Source organism: Sceloporus undulatus, chromosome 4 (assembly GCF_019175285.1).
Source record: "Sceloporus undulatus isolate JIND9_A2432 ecotype Alabama chromosome 4, SceUnd_v1.1, whole genome shotgun sequence".
Lineage (NCBI taxonomy): Eukaryota > Metazoa > Chordata > Lepidosauria > Squamata > Phrynosomatidae > Sceloporus > Sceloporus undulatus.
This window is the reverse complement of record NC_056525.1, coordinates 20,131,872-20,139,504: the sequence shown is the minus strand read 5'-3', so window position 1 is coordinate 20,139,504 and position 7,633 is coordinate 20,131,872.

The following is a 7,633-nucleotide window of genomic DNA, read 5'->3' as shown; positions in this document are numbered from 1 at the left end:
TTTGTAGTTCTTTTGTTCAAGGACCACAGTCCAGACTAGTCTGTTTAGCTTGACTATAAAATCCATTGAACTTGATAGGGTCTAGAGTAAACATATCTGGAATTATACAAATGGCAACACTCTTTCAGTGAAAGGCTTTAAGTTGAACTGTGAAATACTCAACAGAGACAAAACCAGATACAGTTTAAAATGTTGCAACCCGGCCCAAGGCCCACAGTCTAAAAACAGATGTGAAATGATGTATGTTGTTTCCTTGTTCAGACTATTGTTCTCTCTTTAATCAAACATTTCCCATTTTGTTGTTCACCCTGTTCCAGACCACCCTGATAAGTTCCATCGAAATTTCTCAGGGGATTCCCCAATGGGAAATCAATTAGGTAGCCAAATTCCTTTGAAAGGCAGTCTTCCCATCCTACTGATCTCCCCCACAGTGATCATGAATCCATCTGTATGCATTTAGAGCAGATGGTTTCAAACTGACCCAAAGATTCTATTCAGGCAGGTACATGGAAAATTTTGGAAACAGTCCAAAATAATTCTTAGTTGTACTTAAGCTAGACTCTCCCTGCCCCACGCAGTTTGAAGTGCTTTTGACCAGGGCCAGATTATAATTAGGTCAAGAAGACCTAGCCTTTATTCCTGGTTTTAATAATATGGTGTGGTTTTAACTGATGTTGATAGCATGGGGGGGGGGATATTCAGGTTGAATAATGTATGTATTTCATTTTGTTGAATAGAAGTATTCACGATGCTGAAGACCACCAAGAAATTCATAAGAGGTTTGTGGTTGGGGGAGGGACTGCTGTTTTAGGATAAAGTGTTTGGATACTGCTGATGATCAACAGGGCCAGCAGGTGAAGTGAGAGTGGACATGCTGTTAAGTAGTCTTCTGCAGTAGTATGCATAGGGGTTCCTCAGTATCAAGCTGATGTGAAACAGGCTTCCTGCAGGTGTAATTTTCATAAACATTTCTACTCTTCATCTTTGGACCCATCTGTATCCTCAAATTTGATTCCATTCATATACTTATCCATATCCATGCTCTTTTATCTTGAGGTTTGGTATGTGTAACACTAAAAAGAAATAGCTTAGTACTTAGTAACAGAGGCATGAGGAAATAGACTAAAACAAGGTGTAACTTTTCTCTATTGGCTTTGTTGTCTGTGAAAACAATCTGTTTTTCTCATCATGGAGGCCCTCTACCATAATCAACTTGTTACTAAGAAAAATCAACTCCAAATTGTTCATCTTCACTAACAGTAGCCATGGTTCCTGCTATCATAACATAGTAGCCAGTTTGGACTTAATGTTGGAAGGCTGCATTAAGGAGCTGGTGTTAATTGAACTGTGTCAAGCAGTCTTCACATATTTTTACAGACTGCAGTTATTGATGCACCAGAATAAAAGCCAATGTGCTGTCCACAGGACTGAGCACCAGTGTTATAAGCCATCGGCATTTGAAGCTCAACATGTCCAAGACAGAGCTTCTTGTCTTTCCTCCCTAAGCCCACCCTTCAACACTCCTTTTCTGTCTCTGTGGACAACATTTCTATTCACCGTCCAGCAAGCCCGCAGTCTTGGTTTTATCTTTGATCTTCTTTGTCGTGTATCCCTCAGATCCAGACCACAGCCAAGGCTTGTAGATTCTTTTGTACAATATTGCCAAAAACCGACCATCTCCTCCCTCTCAACTGCCAAGATTCTGGTCCATGCCCTAGTGGTCTCATGACTTGATACTGTAACGTCCTCCTGGCTGGGCTTTCCTCTTTCTCACCTCCGTGCTTTAAGCTCTGTCCAGCATTCAGCTGCACGCATTATCACTTCGCCCACCGCGCTGACCACATCTCTCTGTGTTGGCATCCCTTCACTGGCTCCCCTCCCTTTCCTCATTCAGTATAAGCTCCTGCTGTCGACGTTAAAAGCCCTCCATGGGCTGGCCCCTCCTTACTTATCAGACCTTCTTTCTCCTCACCTTCCCACTAGGGCCTCCGTTCTGGTAGTCAAGGTCTGCTGTCCAGCCCAGGATTTCCTGCCCCATCTCGGATTCGCCCCTTTCACGTGCTGCCCCTCACTCCTGGAACCTTCTTCCCCCGCAAGCAAGAGCCATCACTTCTTTAACCAGCTTCAAAATGGAGTTGAAGACCATCTGTTCAGAGAAGCATTCCCAGGCATTGCATAATTGTCGCTTGCTATTTGATGTTTTTCGCATGCCTGTTTTTATCGAACCATTTCCTGTATTGCTATGTACTTTATATGTATTAGCCTATTAGCACCACCACCTTCCCTTCTCCTTTTATGTCATCTTTTAGATGTAAGCCTGAGGGCAGGGAACCGTCTAATTAAAAAGATGTATGTACAGCGCTCTGTAATTACAGTGCTTTAAATAAGGATAATAATAATACGATAATATAATAATAATAATAAATAATAATAATAATAATAATGTAGTGGTTTGAGTGCTGGACTACAACTCTGGAGGCAGTTCAGTTCCCTGGTTGGCTATGCAACTCACTGGGTGACCTTGGGTAAGTCACTACTCAGCCTCTGAGGAGGGCAGTGGCAAACCTCCTCTGGACAAATCTGGCCAACAAAACCCTATGATAGGTTCCACTAGGGACACCATAAGTTGGAAGTGACTTGAAGGCTCACAACAATAACAACTAACACCAACTGGAAAAATGGTAGTGTCTGCATTCGAATAATTCTGTCTATCTGAAGGCTTATAACACAAAAATTACCAATGCAGTAATGCTGTTTCTCTACTGTTTTGGGTGGAAGGTATTATGAGAGGTGAATTTCAGTAAGCAAGGATTATTCCAACCCCCCGGAGTATTAGCAGAATGAAGGGTTTGGAATTGCATATCTGAAATTGTACAAACAATGTAATAATTTTCCTGTTTGTGTGAATTAGACACAGATTTGAAGCCTTTTGAAAAGGGCATTTTCCTAACATTTTTAACAACTTAATATACGTTTTCAAACAATACGCCCTCTGTACTTATACTTTGGATAGATCATTCAGCCCTAATCCAGGTTGAAAAGCCAAATCTGTGACTCCCTTTGAAACAAGATGTTAATATTCAGCATATAAAACTTTATGCTAAATGTTTCAGAAACATTGCCACCAAGAAGAAAGATCTAAACAGTGTGTCAGATTCAGACTTAGTAATGGTGAATAGACCCATTGTTATTTGATGTGATGTGATTTGTTTGATATTTGATGTTTTTAATTTGTTTTTTCTATCTGGTAATTTTAACTATTCCTCTTTTAATTGTTAGTATTTTAGAATGTATGCCTTGGGCAGGCTTTTATATTCTCTCTAATTTTACTGACTTTGTACAGCGCTTTAGAAATAAAGTTTAATAATAATAATAATAATAAGAAGAAGAAGAAGAAGAAGAAGAAGAAGAAGACAGGTTGGCTATGATGGCAAAAAGAAATGGATAGTAGGACTTGTCTATAAACTATTCCTACATTTTTTCTCAATTTAATATGAGTTGATTGTGTATCCCTGTTCTTAATACATAACTAGGAGCCATTGCAGCACCATAGGTTATTTAAAATTACATTTTGGTGAAAAAAGAGCAAGTTTACATCACTTCATTTTACAGAATAAGAAAATGTGCAAGCTGGCAATCTTGTGATAATTCTTCACTTCTTCCTCAGCAGCTGGTTATTGTCAGACCATGTTATGTTCTTGAGACTTGCCTAATTTTAAAATTTTCTCCCAGTCTTAGTTTACTTCATAGCCTGCTTTTGTTTTAAAGGGGGAAAAACCCATGCCAGCTTATGACTCCACCAAACTGTTTGAGCAAATCTACATTCAAAACACAATATTTTTAAACAATGTGTGAGTTTCATAGATTTGGGATGTCGTTGAATGTTTACTAAAGAGATACAAGATACTTAATGTAGCATTGTTAGATGCTTAAAGTGCACAACCATAAAAGATGATTTCTGGGGGTTATTCAGACATTTTTAGTGTGACTATGTGAATAATCTCACACATTCCAATTTTGTTCACACTGTTGTTTTTTATCAGAACCACATCTCTGTGTGTTTTGTTACTCACACATGTCAGAACTGTGAATAAAGTTGGAGTCGATGTGGGTGTATTCAAAACAGATTCAAGGCATATGGAGTTTTATGCCAGTTTCTTCTGGGCCTGTTCGTATTGGTTATTCACACAGCTGACAATGCAAATCTTTTAGGAAAACTCAGGGAAAAACCTGAGATCGATTATCCTGGGTTAAGTAGGGGTGGGGGTTTGGTAGCCTCCCCAACTTACTTGAGTCCATTCAAAAAGCATGTGAACAACAAAGATTCAGCCCACATTCTGCCAGGATCATTTCCAATTCCAAGGCTTGGGGGAGGCCCTGAGCAAAAAGTCCTTAGTCAACTTTCCTCTGTGGACTCATCCCTGCTCATTCACATGTCCCTTCCTTCTAGGCCCAGTGGAACTGAAAGGAAAGAAAGGAAGAAGATGCAAACAGACTGCTCCTCTTTTCCTTTCTCCTGCCACTGTTCACGAGTTTGGAAGAAAGTGTCCAGGCAGTGACATCAGGTCACAGGCCAGTTGTCAATGAGTGAGCTCTCTCTTGGGCTCTTGGCCTTGGCTGAAGTCTTAACAAGCCTTGCCCCAATGACAAACTTGCTTCAGCATTATTGCAAATGAAATCTTTTCCACTTTAGATCAACTGGATCAGCTGTCATTCATGCATCCTTCCAAAGAGCCTGTGAAGCCTAAAAATAGTCCAAGTGAGGTCACACAATCACAAGATCTGACTGCTGGAAGTACTCAAGTTCCCCTCTGGCTATGCTTCCAGTGTGACATTCATAGAAAGGAAATAGCCACCACTGTTCTAAACCAGCAGATATTGTAAATGTTATTTAAAATCTCCTTTCTAGTGAGCCCTAGAATAGAGTTTCTCTTTATTCCAGCTGCCCCTCCACCCTTACACAGACACATTGAGTCTCAGGCAAGGTTTCTGCCATTTCTCTTTGATATCCTTACTAGGAGATAATCTTTGGATTACATTTCAGAGCATGCACCATTGTCTTATGCCACCAACTCTGTGGTGACACTCCTGGTTGCTGTTTTTCAAGTACATTGGAATCTGCTTTGGGAGGGAGAGGAAGGTATGATTAATTTAAAGTTATTAAATGAATGATTTATGCAAATAAGTTCCATTGCTGAATTACCCCATATCCTTCCAAAAACAAAATCACCACTACCACTATGGAAACCTTAATATTGCCGCCACTTGAACCACTAGAATAGCAATATGATCTCAAGTTATCAGGTGTCCCTTATTGTTTGGGGTATTTCCTACTTACAGGCCAGAACTTACTGGCTGTTCACAAGACTTGAGATGAGCCTTGTATAGGCCAGTCTTAACTGTCCCTTATTGCTGTTGGAAAGCCTGACAACTCTAACTCAGACATTAAGCACTCTGGCAGCAGTGCTTGTGAACAATAATAACTCTAATAGCTGCAATAACACATAACTGAATTTCCCCAAGTGTCAGATGTGCACATCCATACTCTCCAACTGTCCCAATTTGGCATAAACAATCCTAATTAATCCTCTTTTGTCCCATTTTTTTCAGATGCTTTTAAAATGACCCATCTTCTCTCTTCTTCCATTTTCCCCCTTTGTCCTTGGTTTATTTCCAATGCTGCAAACTGAGTTCAAAGTGCAGAAGTAGTTTTCACTCAACTCATAAGAAGGGAGAGGGGAGAGGGCAGAATCTTGCACTTCCCAGTCAGCTAAGACAACAGCAAACTGCTGTAGCCTCTCCTAGCTTGTGCGCACTTCCTTAATAATATTTGCCATCTTGACCACACTCTGATGTTGCTTGGCCACATGTGTCTTGGTTTTCATGTGTGAAACACTGGAGGGTATGAGCATCCATCCTGTCCTAGCTTAATGTCAAAAGAGTGGATGGAACTTGTCACAAAGTATGTTCAGATGTTCCCTTCATGGCTTGTGGGGAGTCATCACTAAAGTTAAGGTTGCATCCCCAAAAGCTCTGCAAACTCTGTGTAGCCATCCACTGAGTGTAAACAAATAGCCGCTCTCTACTGAATTAATTAGCTGTTTTTAAGCAGTTTACTATTGCTGCCCTGTGGCAAAGCATTCCATACTCTGTTGTAAATCTTTATTTGGACCAGAAGATGGCAGCATTTGTAGTCCTTTGCATTCATGAAGCTTTTTGGATGGTTTGGTATGTTCTGCCTTGTGCTAATAAAAGCAAACAATGAAACTCCAGGAAAAGAAGAAGAAAAGGAGGAGGGAAAATTCCAAATGCTTTTGGCTTTAGGAAATGAGGAACCATCTCCAAAGGTTGATCCTGTAGTTTATTCTCCTGATAATTATAGGAGAGTGCTGCACACAGGTCAAATGCTTTCTCTTAGGCTCCAGGATTAGCTCAGATATCTCTGATTACTACTATAAAGACATGCTTTCCCTCCTATGAACATGACATGTTGACTTCTTCAAACAGCAGCAGTAATTTGCAAGCGATTCCTGTTCCCGCACTGAGTTTTAATGTTTAGGGTTCCAACTTGACAGCCATGCCTTCTTCCAGAATGCTCCATTCTGCTTCTACCCCACATTTTCCATTTTACATTTCCAACAGTCAACCAAAAGTCTCTGGCTGCAAAGCACTTATTCCTCATTGGACTGTTTGGGGTGTGTTTCCCTCATGGTTTATTTATTTCTCTTAACTAGGTCCCCCTCTTCTTTCTCAATTTGTTGTATTCTCCTATGCCTCGTGCACTCTCTCCTCATTGGTAATGGTGCTATTATAACTGCATAAAGAGCAGTACTTTAAATAGGCGGTTAAGGATGAATCTATAGGATTCTCTTATAAAATGAAAGCCTGAAGGTGGCTGGGGAAGCATGAAAGGAGAGCAAAGAACCCTTATCCCTTTTTTGATTTAGCCCTGAGCCCCAAAGGCTACCAAAGTAGGTGGGTCTTACACACTTCTAAACAGGTAATCATGTTTGGATTTTGGTGAGTTTATGGTAGAATCATAGAGTTGGGAGAGATCTCAAAGGCCATCCAGTCCAACCCCCTGCCATGCAGGAACACAGAATCAAAGCATTCCTGACAGATGACCATCTAGCCTCTATTTAAAAACTTCCAAAAAGGAGATTTTTAAACAGCTCTTACTGTCAGGAAGGTGAACCTATCGTGGGGTTTTCTTGGCACAGTTTGTTCAGAGGAGGTTTGCTATTGGCTTCCCCTGAGGCTGAGAGCATGTGACTTGCCCAAGGTTACCCAGCAGATTCCATGGCTGAGTGGGAAACTGAACCCTGGTCTCTAGAGCCATAGTCTAACACTCAAACCACCATGCTGGCTCCCTGTTGAGGGAGGGGATATGTTTACAAATAGGAATTTTTTGTGTTACATGTCCCATTTGTAAGACTACACTTTAAACATCTTTAATTAAAATTTAGAAACAAAGTGGCTTTTATGTGTACAAAGTGTCATAAACCAAGAGGTACTCCCAAGCTGATCGGAGACACCTGCTGTTTCCTGACCTGCCCATATTCCAAAATTTCTGATCTGCACCATCATGTCTGCAACCTCATTTGCTTTTAAGTCAGACAAAAGATGCAACAGC